The 16,285-nt window shown below is 40.8% G+C and overlaps 1 long non-coding RNA gene across 1 annotated transcript; it reads right to left on the bottom strand.

Moving 5' to 3' along the window:
- Positions 1-6,820: 6,820 nt before the first annotated feature.
- Positions 6,821-16,072, bottom strand: LOC311117806. The gene is made up of 3 exons (XR_014611722.1): positions 15,957-16,072; positions 15,061-15,159; positions 6,821-6,911 (listed from the first exon to the last, which is right to left on the bottom strand). It is a non-coding gene; the product is annotated as an uncharacterized lncRNA (long non-coding RNA).
- Between the last annotated feature and the right edge of the window lie 213 nt (positions 16,073-16,285).

Here is a 16,285-nt window from a genome sequence, read left to right as displayed (position 1 = left end):
CAACTGAAATAAATCAAGTAAATAAGTTAAAAGAGACAAAATGCTTTCTCATTAACACATTAATGAATGATTGACAGATCAACTTTACTTGAGGTAAACAAAAACAAATGTACATGACAGGACCACATACACTGAATATGGAGGCCAGGTCTGTTTGATGACTCTGGGAAGACTGACCACTGAGAATCTCTGAATCTGATCTCTCCTGTTGGTTTCTGTGGACAAAACATGAGATTACATCTCCTCATCCAGGGAGTACACACACACTCACACACACACACACACACACACACACAGAGGGAATGATGTGTTAGTTTAATATTGTTTTAGGACTATGAAAATGGAAAAAATAATTAGCCTATGGATTATGAAAACAACAAAAATAAATGGTAAAATGGGAGAGGAGAAATGACTAGAGACAGTGTTGTTTAACTCACTGACCATGACCCATGAGTTCTTCTTACCTTTGTTCAGTAGAAAAGTCTCCCTCTCTAAACATTATAGGACGATTCATAGACTTGTCACTCTTCATGGACACACAGCTGGGTACAGGGGAGGCTGGTCTCTCCTGCTTGATTGGGCTTCAACACAACAGAGACAAACATTATGTCTCTCATCTACTCTGAGCTCAGATGGGGAAACAAGAGTTTCATTCCAAAACGCTATATATCCATTTTCAGAAATGTTGGTAAATTAGCTTTTATAGTTTAAAGAAATTATGAAAGAGATTGGTGTGTTTTCTCACTATCTAATCATGGTATGGGGTTGTTCAATGACAGACATGTATTTGTTTAAAATCTATCACTTGATGGTTTCATTTCAGAGAGACAAATAATCAAATGTTTTTTTTTGCAAAATCCAATAAATTCAGAACAAAGTTGACTACAAATACAAAGTTGCCAATGTCTTTGCAATTGATTCAAACAAGGGACGTATACAAATGTGCTTCAAATGAAAACCGAGATGACTGCATTACAATATAAACAGTACGCTATAGTCCTATTTCAATCATATTGAAATATATTCCATGTTCAATATATTTAGTTTTATTTTACTACTTGTAGACTACTGTCTGCAATTTGTCTCAATATATATTAGATTCAAGATGGCGAAGTAGTGCAGTTCTGTTTTTGTCGTGTGTCTGTAAATAGCCTGTAAATACCCTGTTTTTATTTTATTTTTCGTACATATTTCCCTATCAGACTTTTCATCCTTCTACAAAATATACTTTCCTGCAACCCGCCTCACTCAATGTGGAACGGATTCTATTATTGACTTACCTTTTATCTAGAATCTCCAGTTGAAACTAGCTAGCCAGCTAACTAGCTACTTGCTATTAGCCACAGCTAGCGGTATTTCAGCCAGAACATTGGATTTTTTTTTTTTTCTGCTGGATTAATTTTAATCACTGGACATTAATCACCGGATATTCGGCCAGTCTGCACAGCGCGTTATCGACCCAGAACATATCAGTTTTTCCGCCGGAATCACTGAATCACTGGACCTTTAACTCCAGATTCATCGCTACCAGCTAGCTACAACAAAATGGACGCTGTGGTCTGGCTAATCATCCTGAGCTAGGCCCATCTCCCGGCTATCTACCTCTCTGTCAACTGGACGGGACCACCTAGTGTTGACACGGAGCCCCGCCGATCCTACACGACTGGTCTGCCGACGAAATCGTCTGATGTGGTTACGACGTTAACCACGAAGATTCCATCTGCTAGCCCCGGCCCGCTAGCACACGCTAGCCGTGGCCTCTTACTCGCTAGTGCTTTACCACCGGACCTTATGATAACTCAGCTATACAGCTGATGTCTGCTGGACTGTTCCTTTTTACGGTACTACATCCTGTTTATGTTTAGCCTCAGCCCAAACATGGTTAGCTTATTGTTGTTTGGGTTATTTCTAATTGTACTATTTCACTGTAGATCCCTCAGCCCAGCTAAACCTGCCTTAGATAGCTCCTTTGTCCCACCCCCCATACACGCGGAGACCGACTCAATTGGTGCCTCTAGTGATACTATCTCTTTCATTGTTACCCAACGCTTAGGTTTAACTCCGCTGTACTCATATCCTTCCATATCCTTGTCTGTACATAATGCCCTGAATCTTTTCTACAACACCCGGAAATCTGCCCCCTTTATTCTATGTACCCAACGCACTAGAAGACCAGTTCTTAAAGCCTTTAGCCGTATCCTTATTCTAGTCCTCCTCTGTTCCTCTGGTGATGTAGAGGCTAACCCAGGCCCTGCAGCCCTCAGTATCACTCCTACTCCCCAGGCGCTATCATTTGCTGACTTCTGTAATCGCAAAAGTCTTGGTTTCTTGCACGTAAATATCAGAAGTCTACTTCCTAAGTTTGAGTTATTCACTGCGTTAGCACACTCCGCCAACCCTGATGTTCTAGCAGTGTCTGAATCCTGGCTCAGGAAGGCCACCAAAAATTCTGAAATTTCCATCCCCAACTATAACATTTTCCGTCTAGATAGAACTGCCAAAGGGGGTGGAGTTGAAATCTACTGTAGAGATAGCCTGCAGAGCTCTATCATACTATCCAGGTCTGTGCCCAAACAGTTTGAGCTTCTACTTCTAAAAATCCACCTTTCCAGAAATAAGTCTCTCACTGTTGCCGCTTGCTACAGACCCCCCTCAGCCCCCAGCTGTGCCCTGGACACCATATGTGAATTGATTGCCCCCCATTTATCCTCAGAGTTCGTACTGCTTGGTGACCTAAATTGGGATATGCTTAATACCCCGGCCATCCTACAATCCAAACTAGATGCCCTCAACCTCACGCAAATTATCAACGAACCTACCAGGTACAACCCTAAATCCGTAAACATGGGTACCCTCATAGATATCATCCTGACTAACATACCCTCTAAATACACCTCAGCTGTCTTCAACCAGGATCTCAGCGATCACTGCCTTATTGCCTGCGTCCGTAACGGGTCCGCGGTCAAACGAACACCCCTCATCACTGTCAAACGCTCCCTAAAACACTTTAGTGAGAAAGCCTTCCTAATTGACCTGGCCCAGGTATCCTGGATGGATATAGATCTCATTCCGTCAGTAGAGGATGCCTGGTTGTTCCTTAAAAGTAATTTCCTCTCAATCTTAAATAAACATGCCCCATTCAAAAAATACAGAACTAAGAACCGATATAGCCCCTGGTTCTCCTCAGACTTGACTGCCCTTGACCAGCACAAAAACATCCTGTGGCGTACTGTATTAGCATCAAATAGCCCCCGCGATATGCAACTTTTCAGGGAAGTTAGGAACCAATATACACAAGCAGTCAGGAAAGCAAAGGCTAACTTTTTCAAACAGAAATTTGCATCCTGTAGCACTAACTCCAAAAAGTTTTGGGACACTGTAAATTCCATGGAGAATAAGAGCACTTCCTCCCAGTTGCCCACTGCCCTGAGGCTAGGAAACACTATCACCACCGATAAATCTACAATAATCGAGAATTTCAACAAGCATTTTGCTACAGCTGGCCATGCTTTCCATCTGGCTACCACTACCCCGGCCACCAACTCTGCACCCTCTGCTGCAACTTGCCCATGCCCCCCCCACTTCTCCTTCACACAAATTCAGACAGCTGACGTTTTGAAAGAGCTGCAAAATCTGGACCCCTACAAATCAGCTGGGCTAGACAATCTGGACCCTTTCTTTCTAAAACTAGCCGCCAAAATTGTCGCAACCCCTATTACTAGTCTGTTCAACCTCTCTTTCATAACGTCTGAGATCCCCAGAGATTGGAAAGCTGCCGCGGTCATCCCCCTCTTCAAAGGGGGTGACACTCTAGATCCAAACTGCTACAGACCTATATCCATCCTGCCCTGCCTTTCGAAAGTATTTGAAAGCCAAGTTAACAAACAGATCACCGACCATTTCGAATACCACCGTACCTTCTCCGCTATGCAATCCGGTTTCCGAGCTGGTCATGGGTGCACTTCAGCCACGCTCAAGGTCCTAAACGATATTATAACCGCGATTGATAATAGACAGTACTGTGCAGCCGTCTTCATCGACCTGGCCAAGGCTTTCGACTCTGTCAACCACCGCATTCTTATTGGCAGACTAAATAGCCTTGGTTTCTCAAATGACTGCCTCGCCTGGTTCACCAACTACTTCTCAGATAGAGTTCAGTGTGTCAAATCGGAGGGCCTGTTGTCTGGACCTATGGCAGTCTCTATGGGGGTGCCACAGGGTTCAATTCTTGGGCCGACACTTTTCTCTGTGTATATCAATGATGTCGCTCTTGCTGCTGGTGACTCTCAGATCCACCTCTACGCAGACGACACCATTTTGTATACATCTGGCCGTTCATTGGACACTGTGTTAACAAACCTCCAAACGAGCTTCAATGCCATACAACACTCCTTCAGTAGCCTCCAACTGCTCTTAAACACTAGTAAAACTAAATGCATGCTTTTCAATCGAACGCTGCTGGCACCCGCCCACCCGACTAGAATCACCACTCTCGACGGGTCTGACCTAGAGTATGTGGACAACTACAAATACCTAGGTGTCTGGTTAGACTGTAAACTCTCCTTCCAGACTCACATAAAGAATCTCCAATCCAAAGTTAAATCTAGAATCGGCTTCCTATTTCACAACAAAGCCTCCTTCACTCATGCTGCCAAACATGCCCTCGTAAAACTGACTATCCTACCGATCCTTGACTTTGGCGATGTCATTTACAAAATAGCCTCCAACACTCTACTCATCAAATTGGATGTAGTCTATCACAGTGCCATCCGTTTTGTCTCCAAAGCCCCATACACTACCCACCACTGTGACCTGTACGCTCTTGTTGGCTGGTCCTCACTACATGTTCGTCGTCAAACCCACTAGCTCCAGGCCATCAATAAATCACTGCTAGGCAAATCCCCGCCTTATCTTAGCTCATTGGTCACCATAGCAGCACCCACCCGTAGTCTGCGCTCCAGCAGGTATATCTCACTGGTCATTCCCAAAGCCAACACCTCCTTTGGCCGCCATTCCTTCCAGTTCTCTGCTGCCAATGACTGGAACGAATTGCACAAATCTCTGAAGCTGGAGACTCTTATCTCCCTCACTAACTTTAAGCATCAGTTGTCAGAGCACCTTACCGATCACTGCACCTGTACACAGCCCATCTGAAATTAGCCCACCCAACTACCTCATCCCTATATTGTTATTTATTTTGCTCTTTTGCACCCCAGTATCTCTATTTGCACATAATCTCTTGCACATCTAGCATTCCAGTGTTAATACTATTGTAATTATTTTGCACTATAGCCTATTTATTGCCTTACCTCCATAACTTGCTACATTTGCACACACTGTATATATATTTTCTGTTGTATTTTTGACTTTGTTTTTTTACCCCATATGTAACTCTGTGTTGTTTTTATCGCACTGCTTTGCTTTATCTTGGCCAGGTCGCAGTTGTAAATGAGAACTTGTTCTCAACTGGCTTACCTGGTTAAATAAAGGTGAAATAAAAAAATTAAATAAAATGATGTGTAGCCTAACATGTGCCCAATGATGTGCCGAATCTGTGATTTAGTACATTTTTATTGTGTAAGCATTAGAATAAACTACCTCAATTTTTGTAGCCGTAGGTAGTAATATCTTTCTAGAAGCTGATCCGTGGTCAGTATTGTGAAATAATTATAATGTTAAGGAAAGATTTGAATGGAGAAAACTGATCCGAGAGCAGCGCTCCCTTTCTTTCGATCCTATCAGTATCGATACATGCTCCACCGGACGTGATACCTTGTCATGCTGCTGATCCAGTTTCTACTGGTCTGCCTGCGGATCTGGAACTCTGACCTGTTCACCGAACGTGCGACCTTGTCCCGAACCTGCTGTTTCGACCCTCTCTCTCTCTCTCTACCACACCTGCTGTCTCGACCTCTGAATGCTCGGCTATGAAAAGCCAACTGACATTTACTCCTGAGGTGCTGACGTGTTGCACCCTCTATAACCACAGTGATTATTATTTGACCCTGCTGGTCATCTATGAACATTTGAACATCTTGAAGAACGATCTGAACTTAATGGCCATGTACTCTTATAATCTCCACCCAGCAATGAGAGATAAAAATGACTTCCTTAGTTGTTAATTTTGAAAATGTTCTGTCTTAAGTAGTTTAACAAACTGACACATTTTCATGTTAGTCATAAACAACCTTATATGGAAGGAGTGCTTTTGATTTGACGGCCTGCACATGTGCAGTTCAGCACAAGACGACCATTAGACCCAATGATGTATTTCTGCGCATGAGCTTCAAATGAAATCAAATTGTATTTCTCACATGCGCTGAATACAACAGTGGTACACTTTACCGTGAAATGCTTACTTACGAGCCCTTTCCCAACAATGCAGAGTTAAAAAGTAACAAAAATTATCTAAATAAAAAAGGAAATAGTAACATAATAAAAATAACAATAAGGTAGTTGAGGTAATTTAGGAAATGTAGGTAGGGGTAAAATGACTAGGCAATCAGGATAGAGATTACATCTCCTCATCCAGGGAGTGCACACACACACACACACACACACACACACACACACACACACACACTCACACACACTCACACACACACACACACACACACACACACACACAGGGAATGTTGTGTTTGTTTAATATTGTTTCAGGACTATGAAAATGGAAAAAAGGTTTAGCCTATGGATTATGAAAACAACAAAAATAAATGGTAAAATGGGAGAGGAGAAATGACTAGAGACAGTGTTGTTTAACTCACTGACCATGACCCATGAGTTCTTCTTACCTTTGTTCATTAGAAAAGTCTCCCTCTCTAAACTGTATAGGTTGAGCCATAGACCAGTCACTCTTCATGGACACACAGCTGGGTACAGGGGAGGCTGGTCTCTCCTGCTTGATTGGGCTTCAACACAACAGAGACAAACATTACATCTCTCATCTACTCTGAGCTCAGATGGGGAAACATAATATGAGTTTCATTCCAAAACGCTATAAATCCATTTTCAGAAATGTACAGGGGAGGCAACAACAATCACCCCATTATACCCATTTGGTTTGTAACTCAGTGAACCTGCGCAGCATTCGCTCAAATTGATGCCTACGAACGAAGACTTCGATGCATATCAAATTATCAAATTACACAGCAGCCTTTTAGAAACAACAAGTCCTCAAAGAAAAGGTTATTTTCTTAATTAAAAAATGTATTCTGGCTGTTTAAATCTGCCACATCTTGAAAAAGAGGACAGGGACATGCGTTTTGTTTAGATTGTACACTTTTTTCTTAAAACAAATATGGTTAACCATGACCAGAAAATGTTTAATGTTTGATGGCTATCCGCCAGCCATCACCTCTAAAACTGTGTCTCACCTCACTATAGGTGACCACAACATGTTCTCAGGTGAACAGTGTGCGCGCTCACCAAGTAGCTGTAACCTTGTTAATAATAAGTTACCTGAGGTAAACCTACAGGGTTAACGCTCACCAAGTAGCTGTAACCTTGGTAATAATAAGTTACCTGAGGTAAACCTACAGGGTTAACGCTCACCAAGTAGCTGTAACCTTGTTAAAAATAAGTTACCTGAGGTAAACCTACAGGGTCAACGCTCACCAAGTAGCCGTGACCTTGTTAATAATAAGTTACCTGAGGTAAACCTACAGGGTTAACGCTCACCAAGTAGCTGTAACCTTGGTAATAATAAGTTACCTGAGGTAAACCTACAGGGTTAACGCTCACCAAGTAGCTGTAACCTTGGTAATAATAAGTTACCTGAGGTAAACCTACAGGGTTAATGCTCACCAAGTAGCTGTAACCTTGGTAATAATAAGTTACCTGAGGTAAACCTACAGGGTTAACGCTCACCAAGTAGCTGTAACCTTGGTAATAATAATTTACCTGAGGTAAACCTACAGGGTTAACGCTCACCAAGTAGCCGTAACCTTGGTAATAATAAGCTACCTGAGGTAAACCTACAGGGTTAACGCTCACCAAGTAGCTGTAACCTTGTTAATAATAAGTTACCTGAGGTAAACCTACAGGGTTAACGCTCACCAAGTAGCCGTAACCTTGTTAATAATAAGTTACCTGAGGTAAACCTACAGGGTTAACGCTCACCAAGTAGCTGTAACCTTGTTAATAATAAGTTACCTGAGGTAAACCTACAGGGTCAACGCTCACCAAGTAGCCGTGACCTTGTTAATAATAAGTTACCTGAGGTAAACCTACAGGGTTAACGCTCACCAAGTAGCTGTAACCTTGGTAATAATAAGTTACCTGAGGTAAACCTACAGGGTTAACGCTCACCAAGTAGCTGTAACCTTGGTAATAATAAGTTACCTGAGGTAAACATACAGGGTTAACGCTCACCAAGTAGCTGTAACGTTGGTAATAATAAGTTACCTGAGGTAAACCTACAGGGTTAACGCTCACCAAGTAGCTGTAACCTTGGTAATAATAAGTTACCTGAGGTAAACCTACAGGGTTAACGCTCACCAAGTAGCTGTAACCTTGGTAATAATAAGTTACCTGAGGTAAACCTACAGGGTTAACGCTCACCAAGTAGCTGTAACCTTGTTAATAATAAATTACCTGAGGTAAACCTACAGGGTTAACGCTCACCAAGTAGCTGTGACCTTGGTAATAATAAGTTACCTGAGGTAAACATACAGGGTTAACGCTCACCAAGTAGCTGTAACCTTGTTAAAAATAAGTTACCTGAGGTAAACCTACAGGGTTAACGCTCACCAAGTAGCTGTAACCTTGGTAATAATAAGTTACCTGAGGTAAACCTACAGGGTTAACGCTCACCAAGTAGCTGTAACCTTGGTAATAATAAGTTACCTGAGGTAAACCTACAGGGTTAACGCTCACCAAGTAGCTGTAACCTTGTTAAAAATAAGTTACCTGAGGTAAACCTACAGGGTCAACGCTCACCAAGTAGCCGTGACCTTGTTAATAATAAGTTACCTGAGGTAAACCTACAGGGTTAACGCTCACCAAGTAGCTGTAACCTTGGTAATAATAAGTTACCTGAGGTAAACCTACAGGGTTAACGCTCACCAAGTAGCTGTAACCTTGGTAATAATAAGTTACCTGAGGTAAACCTACAGGGTTAATGCTCACCAAGTAGCTGTAACCTTGGTAATAATAAGTTACCTGAGGTAAACCTACAGGGTTAACGCTCACCAAGTAGCTGTAACCTTGTTAAAAATAAGTTACCTGAGGTAAACCTACAGGGTCAACGCTCACCAAGTAGCCGTGACCTTGTTAATAATAAGTTACCTGAGGTAAACCTACAGGGTTAACGCTCACCAAGTAGCTGTAACCTTGGTAATAATAAGTTACCTGAGGTAAACCTACAGGGTTAACGCTCACCAAGTAGCTGTAACCTTGGTAATAATAAGTTACCTGAGGTAAACATACAGGGTTAACGCTCACCAAGTAGCTGTAACCTTGGTAATAATAAGTTACCTGAGGTAAACCTACAGGGTTAACGCTCACCAAGTAGCTGTAACCTTGGTAATAATAAGTTACCTGAGGTAAACCTACAGGGTTAACGCTCACCAAGTAGCTGTAACCTTGGTAATAATAAGTTACCTGAGGTAAACCTACAGGGTTAACGCTCACCAAGTAGCTGTAACCTTGTTAATAATAAATTACCTGAGGTAAACCTACAGGGTTAACGCTCACCAAGTAGCTGTAACCTTGGTAATAATAAGTTACCTGAGGTAAACATACAGGGTTAACGCTCACCAAGTAGCTGTAACGTTGGTAATAATAAGTTACCTGAGGTAAACCTACAGGGTTAACGCTCACCAAGTAGCTGTAACCTTGGTAATAATAAGTTACCTGAGGTAAACCTACAGGGTTAACGCTCACCAAGTAGCTGTAACCTTGGTAATAATAAGTTACCTGAGGTAAACCTACAGGGTTAACGCTCACCAAGTAGCTGTAACCTTGTTAATAATAAATTACCTGAGGTAAACCTACAGGGTTAACGCTCACCAAGTAGCTGTGACCTTGGTAATAATAAGTTACCTGAGGTAAACATACAGGGTTAACGCTCACCAAGTAGCTGTAACCTTGTTAAAAATAAGTTACCTGAGGTAAACCTACAGGGTTAACGCTCACCAAGTAGCTGTAACCTTGGTAATAATAAGTTACCTGAGGTAAACCTACAGGGTTAACGCTCACCAAGTAGCTGTAACCTTGGTAATAATAAGTTACCTGAGGTAAACCTACAGGGTTAACGCTCACCAAGTAGCTGTAACCTTGTTAAAAATAAGTTACCTGAGGTAAACCTACAGGGTCAACGCTCACCAAGTAGCCGTGACCTTGTTAATAATAAGTTACCTGAGGTAAACCTACAGGGTTAACGCTCACCAAGTAGCTGTAACCTTGGTAATAATAAGTTACCTGAGGTAAACCTACAGGGTTAACGCTCACCAAGTAGCTGTAACCTTGGTAATAATAAGTTACCTGAGGTAAACCTACAGGGTTAATGCTCACCAAGTAGCTGTAACCTTGGTAATAATAAGTTACCTGAGGTAAACCTACAGGGTTAACGCTCACCAAGTAGCTGTAACCTTGTTAAAAATAAGTTACCTGAGGTAAACCTACAGGGTCAACGCTCACCAAGTAGCCGTGACCTTGTTAATAATAAGTTACCTGAGGTAAACCTACAGGGTTAACGCTCACCAAGTAGCTGTAACCTTGGTAATAATAAGTTACCTGAGGTAAACCTACAGGGTTAACGCTCACCAAGTAGCTGTAACCTTGGTAATAATAAGTTACCTGAGGTAAACATACAGGGTTAACGCTCACCAAGTAGCTGTAACCTTGGTAATAATAAGTTACCTGAGGTAAACCTACAGGGTTAACGCTCACCAAGTAGCTGTAACCTTGGTAATAATAAGTTACCTGAGGTAAACCTACAGGGTTAACGCTCACCAAGTAGCTGTAACCTTGGTAATAATAAGTTACCTGAGGTAAACCTACAGGGTTAACGCTCACCAAGTAGCTGTAACCTTGTTAATAATAAATTACCTGAGGTAAACCTACAGGGTTAACGCTCACCAAGTAGCTGTGACCTTGGTAATAATAAGTTACCTGAGGTAAACATACAGGGTTAACGCTCACCAAGTAGCTGTAACCTTGGTAATAATAAGTTACCTGAGGTAAACCTACAGGGTTAACGCTCACCAAGTAGCTGTAACCTTGGTAATAATAAGTTACCTGAGGTAAACCTACAGGGTTAACGCTCACCAAGTAGCTGTAACCTTGGTAATAATAAGTTACCTGAGGTAAACCTACAGGGTTAACGCTCACCAAGTAGCTGTAACCTTGTTAATAATAAATTACCTGAGGTAAACCTACAGGGTTAACGCTCACCAAGTAGCTGTGACCTTGGTAATAATAAGTTACCTGAGGTAAACATACAGGGTTAACGCTCACCAAGTAGCTGTAACCTTGTTAATAATAAATTACCTGAGGTAAACCTACAGGGTTAACGCTCACCAAGTAGCTGTGACCTTGGTAATAATAAGTTACCTGAGGTAAACATACAGGGTTAACGCTCACCAAGTAGCTGTAACCTTGTTAAAAATAAGTTACCTGAGGTAAACCTACAGGGTTAACGCTCACCAAGTAGCTGTAACCTTGGTAATAATAAGTTACCTGAGGTAAACCTACAGGGTTAACGCTCACCAAGTAGCCGTAACCTTGTTAATGATCAGTTACCTGAGGTAAACCTACAGGGTTAACGCAGGCAGGTCTCATTGATAACAACAGTGAAGCTGGCATTGTGACGCAGAACAATGGGCTGGGAATAGAACGTTCTGAAGGCGAGTCGGTGTCACGGAGCTCAATAGAACTAATAGGAGCTGGTAGGGTGAAAAATACCCTAAAATAAGGCCTGTTTTTTCGCAATTACATCATAACCAGGGACAGAAGGTAATATTATGAAACTGGGCTCCATGGCGGATGCAATTAACTAATTTTATCAGAAATAAACGTTGTAAAAAATGTCACTTGAGGCGCCCCGAAAATAATATTCAAAAGTTCAGTCCTTGGACACAGAGGGGTTAAACACTAAAGTTACCGTCCATCTAGTGAAGAGAGGAGAACTGGACAGAGGGATGGTAGGTAGCCAGCATCCGTCAACGAGAGAGGGAGAAGTATTTAACAGGTGGAAGAAACAACCCGGGAGCTCCATCGGTCCACAAGAAAAGCAGGCAGCCGGTGATGATGTAGTGGTAGCTAGGATAACTAGGATGCTGCTGGTAAAGAGTAGCTAGCTTAGCTAGCTGTACCGACTAGCTTGGCTAGCTAGCAGGTCGTTCGTCTGTCCCTCGAGGATGATGACGAATCCGGTGAACCACAAGATGAAACAAGAATAGCGAGTGAAAAGGATCTGGCTACACTCATACTGTCACTGACCATTACGCAAAAAAGCTAATTGAACAATAAACTTCGGCGTCTCAACACTGTAACGAACTCTGTCGTTGTTCCCCAACATCACCTCAGTCCACTCAGCGCGTAACTGGACAATATGCTTGGCGCCAAACCGTCCGTGGACGCGGGCAGTTCTGGGCGTGGACGCGGACAGTTCCAGAACGCGGACATGAGCAGAGCAAGACAATACATTTACATTTTAATCACTTAGCAGACGCTCTTATCCAGAGCGACTTACAGTTAGTGAGTGCATACATAACCCAGTCTTTATACTGGCTTACATTAGTAATATTCATTTAATTATTTTTATATGTAAAACAAACATTCAAAGTGTTTTAATAACAAAGTGTCTCAGAGTAGAACATTGGTCGTATAAGTGCTGAGAAGAAAGACATTTTACACTTATGGGTATAAATTAAAGCTATGCATGAAGCCTCTAGTCCCACCTAGTCGGTAGATATTTAGGACACCTCATGAGCTGTCCTAACCAGTTAAGAGTTAACAGCAGGTGTCTTGATAATACTATATAATAATGCAGTGAGTCAGTGGTTCCTGCGCCACATGTAATTGCTTTGGAGTAGTTAAAATAATGTTTCTATATTTCTATATGATCAATCCATAAATAATATAGACCTATATGCAACAGTTTCTCTTCAGCTTTTGACAATGATTTCTGTATAATAATTATGTATAATAAATGTTGGTGATTCAATAGCCTAGTTAATCATTACATGTCTTTTAACACACTATCTATGTTTTGCTCAGTCTGGCAGTTACCCAGAACTATCAGAGGCTCTCTCTCTTGTGGCTGCTGCTGATGACAACTGAATGTATGTTATCATAATAATGATGTCTGCATAACATTTTGTCTTCATTTTGGCAGATTAACCCATGCTTATTTCTGAATATTAACTCAGGTTGTCGCCCAGCGGCAAATGAGTTGGAGCTGTGGCAGGCGTTGGACCTGTGGCCGAAAAGTGTCCTGTTTGAATCCCGGGCCAGGCGCTGGAAAGAACAGACGGAATTGATCTGACCCCTGGAGGGCTGCTGGGTCCACGTCCTCAAAACAATCACCTTTCGTTGGGCCCTTGAGCAAGGCCCTTAACCCCACAACATGCTCTCCATCCAGGGGCGCTGCACTGCAGCTTGAACCTTTGCTGGTCTCAACTGTATGTGTGAGGTCTGCTGTTTGGGGGGGTTATGAACGGAGCAGAAAATACATTTTTGTTGTTTGCTGGAACTAATGGACAAAGTTGTACTTTATTGTAATGTATTGTATTGTAAAGAAGTCAGCCAGAGTTGGGCCATCGTTCAAACAAAGAGATGCCTCCCTGGCCACCAGTGTGTTTGAATATAACGAAGATAAATTCTACCCCCCATACAATACTTTCATACACAGTAATTACTTTTTTATACATATAATAATAATAATTAATTATACACATTACATTTTGGATAGATAGTACTCAGACATCTATAGTGTTTACAGTATTGACTATTACCGATCATGATCTTTTTTAATCCCACCCCTCTGCTACTCTCAGCCCCGCCCACCTATCTCCGTAGAACATCCTCTTTTGATTTCCACCTGCCATATTTTTTTCAGCTGCGCTGTGATTTCTTACATGCATTTTTAACCTTTCTAGTCGCATAGTATCCACAGACTGTAAGTTAAAGATCAATATTTTTCATAAGAGTATTGTTCTATTGTTGATTGACTGACTATTGCTTTCCAAACCCCCAGCACTGCTATTTCTAAGGATCATTTTTAATGAATATTGGGATTTTTCAACCGTTCCTATTGTCCTATAAATTATAATCGTAGCAAAAAATATTCCTATTTAATAGTAGTAGCCATAATTCATAAATGGCACCATGCAGGGTTCTATATGGAACCATTTTGGTTCAGTGAAGAAGAACCTCTAGAGTTCTGATTAAAGAACCCTATAAAAGGTTTCTATATAGAACTTTTAGTGGTTCCATATATTAAGCAGGTGATAGAACCCTTGTTGTTTAAAACAGGAGTGAAGAGTGTGTTGATTTGACGGTAGTATTGTCAAAATTCCGCTTGTAACAACGATCAGAATTAGTAAAAACAATAAGGTTCTGCATGACATCATATTAGACAATAACTAAGAGTAGGATAAATGATTGTGTCATGCAAAACTTCTATAGATGTGTGTGTGTATGATGGTAAAGATGTGGGTACGTGTGTGTCTGTGTGTGTGTGTGTGTGTCTGTGTGTGTGTGTGTGTGTGTGTGTGTGTGTTTGTGTGTGTGTGTGTGTGTGTGTGTGTGTTTGTGTGTGTGTGTGTGTGTGTGTGTGTGTGTTTGTGTGTGTGTGCTGGTGAGACATCCACATAACACAGTCAAATATACAGGATACAAACATTTCATTCCAGCTATATAGCGTTTGGCAAAAATAAAAATAAATACGCAAAAATCTATTAATTAAAATCTTAGAAGAACAATATTTTACACGCACATGAAGGTACCCATAAGCAATCATTTCTGATGTAAAATAACAAACGTGAAACAATTGTGGATATAACGTTTTAGAAATAAACTCCTTATAAATTCTTAAAAACATTGTCATCTCACCTCTTAGCTTTGGTGTCATGTTCCCTAGAAAGAGTCATTTTAGAGGCAGGGCCCCCCTCCTCTCTCTCCCCAGAGAGACTCATTTTTGTTCACTGACCCCTAAACAGAGATCCAACATGTTGGTTGTGGTTAACACAGTGACAACTAATTATTGAAGGTCAATTGTTCTATTTTATTCATTATCTCTTAGAAATAAAACATTTACTAACAGACACGTCCAAACAGTCAGTTGATTTAATGCAATCACATCAACACGTAGTCATGACTGATATTTGTAACCTTTTCTCCATGTAGTGGAACTAATAATAATAATAATAATATAATAATAATAACAATAACAATAACAATAACAATAACAATAACAATAATAATAATAATAATAATAATAACAACATAATAATATAATATTAATAATAATAATAATGTCTCACTTTCTCTTGTAATAATTCCACTCATTCTAGTGTGTTGCTTTGTTCAACAGGTCTGATATGATTATGATATTATTGAATTTAATTCATAATATCAATGTTAAGAAAAGTATGTTCAGGTTTCATACCAAATTACACAGGAAGTAGGAGCTCATTGTAATTTAGAAAACAACAAAAGTTCTGATATTCTGAAAGATGATTTAGAACTACGATACATTAACATTTTTACAAATTGTAAAATAACCACGATATACGAATCATATAATACGAGATATGAACAATATGTTTTTGAATTTGACTTGCCTACGCCCAGTTAGCGCCATTTTGTATGATTGAACTGACACGTACCTGTCCCAGGTGAAATGGACTGTTAGATCTGAGTGTTTTACTGTCATTCTCTACACTATAATAACACCATATATTTAATTTCCCTACACACTTCACAATAATCCCTTGGAAGAGTCTTACCTTGTAGCCTGTATTCACAACCAGAACATGTCAAGTCATTGAGATATTTTCCGTTCTGCTGAGAGAGCACCTTCCTGATGACAAGTGGCTCTGTATCTATGTTCTAGGTACAGTTGATCTTTCGATGCAATAATATCTGGTCAAAGTCTAGTGGCACAACACCATACTATAGCATTAACATAACAGTAGTTTAACCTTTGGCCAGTAAAGGCCATGGCATACTGTAAAATGTTGAATCATTATGATTGATCCAGTTTCAACATATCTCTAACTTTGAACCATAAAATGGGGTCCCAAATTATTGACTCCCTTGATAAAGATGAGTAAAA

This window comes from Coregonus lavaretus (assembly GCF_964263955.1).
Source record: "Coregonus lavaretus genome assembly, contig: HAP1_SCAFFOLD_8740, whole genome shotgun sequence".
In the NCBI taxonomy this organism is placed as follows: domain Eukaryota; kingdom Metazoa; phylum Chordata; class Actinopteri; order Salmoniformes; family Salmonidae; genus Coregonus; species Coregonus lavaretus.
This window is presented reverse-complemented; position numbering and strand designations above follow the sequence as displayed.